Consider the following 1,784-nt stretch of genomic DNA (forward strand, 5'->3'; position numbering starts at 1 on the left):
ATAGTGCCTGTTCAGGTGGTCAATTTGGGCTTAGTCCTTGCCTGACCTGCCCAAGTGGCCCTTTGCTAGGGTCATCTGTCTGGGATAACTCCTGCCATAGTCTACAGGTACCAGGCAGGGTTCTCAGTGTCTCTGGCTTTCTCCCTATCCTAGGAACCCAATTGAGCCTGCTTAGCACCAGACTGTTGGTTGTCTCAGGCTTGCTTTTCCCAGGAAATGTTAGGCTTATTCAGATGTTTGTAGATGAGAACACTGAGTATAGACATAGCCTCTCACCTCTCTGCCACCTACTGCTACACATGTGGCTCCTGAAACACCTGTAGGGGCAGGTAGAAAGTATTTTTAATCTAATTATTAAAGAAATTATTCAAATTTAGAGAACAAGCAGCCCATCCATATAAAAGTACACAAGGATAGGACCAAAAAAGGGGCTCCCATGTTATATTATAGTAAAGGTATCTAATTCACATAAAAAAGAAAACCTGCAACATAGAAAGACAAAGTTGTATACAAAGGCAGTCCCAACAGAATAATAGCTGTTGTTTTAATCCAAAACATGAAAGGAAAGGAGACTTGGACTGATGTGTTTCAAACTCTGAAATATCATCATTACTGACTCACTCTAATATCCTAAGCAAAAAATATCAGTTATGATTGACAATGAAATATGGTAAAAAAAAATGTAGGCTAGAAAATTCGCAACAATCAAGCTACCTAAAGTGAGTATTGGGGAAACTGCTTCAAAACACACATAATGTACTATTGGAGGGAAAAAATATGCTATATCATTCATTAAACAAAAAAAAAACAAAAAAATGATAAGAAATTCCCAAATGCTACAAAATCAACTAAATGGCAGGTAGAAATACAGACCTGCCAGTCAGAACTGTAATAGTAGTAATCTCAATTCACCCATCTAAAACACAGACAAGTAGATTGGATTAGAAATGACAAGTTTCTTTTTGCTGACTTCAAAACACCTTTCTGCCAAAGATATACACAATCTTAGGTCAAAGAAGAGAAAAATGTACTCTAAGAAAATGGGACCAGAAAACAAGTAGTCATTCTTATATTAGTATCTGACTAAATAAACTCGACCCAAATTTTTTTCAGAGGAGTTACTGAGCAAGGAAACATTCCATCAGGATGAAATTATAGTTCTAAATATGTATGTTCTAAATATAGGCTTATCCAACTCGATGATGCAAACACTAACAGATTTTAAATGAATGCTAAACCAGGAATAGTGGGTAACTTTAATACCCCACTCTCACCATCTACAGACCATCTGTATACCAACCATTAAAGAAACATTGACAGTAAAGAGCATCACAGATAAAATGGGCATAGCCAATATACAGAACATTCCACCCAAACAACAAATAATTCATAAGCCTCTCAGCAACCCATGGAACCTTCCCCAAAGTAGATTTCATATTTGACACAAAGCACGTTTCACCAAATATAGAAAAGTCAAACTATAATTCTTTATCCTATCAGACCACCAAGGGACAAATTTGAAATCAACAGAAGGACAAATCATAAGACATAAAATGGAACAAATTACAGAGACACAAATGACACAGTAAAATGGGCCATGGCAGAGATCAAGAAGGGAAAAGAATTTTAAATCCTAGAGGTATATTAAAATGAAAATATAACCTATCTGAATCTATGGGAAAAAGTGAAAGCAGATCTATGAGAGAAGTTTATCACACTAAGTGCCTAAAGAGAATTCAAATAAATAATGGATCTTAAGGAATTGGGGGGAAAAAGGCCAAACC

At 36.2% G+C, this 1,784-nt stretch overlaps 1 pseudogene; it reads right to left on the minus strand.

Moving 5' to 3' along the window:
- Nucleotides 1-215: 215 nt before the first annotated feature.
- Nucleotides 216-330, minus strand: LOC114634645 (annotated as a pseudogene).
- Between the last annotated feature and the right edge of the window lie 1,454 nt (nt 331-1,784).

This window comes from Grammomys surdaster, unplaced genomic scaffold, assembly GCF_004785775.1.
Source record: "Grammomys surdaster isolate TR1022 unplaced genomic scaffold, NIH_TR_1.0 1036, whole genome shotgun sequence".
Taxonomy (NCBI): Eukaryota; Metazoa; Chordata; class Mammalia; order Rodentia; family Muridae; genus Grammomys; species Grammomys surdaster.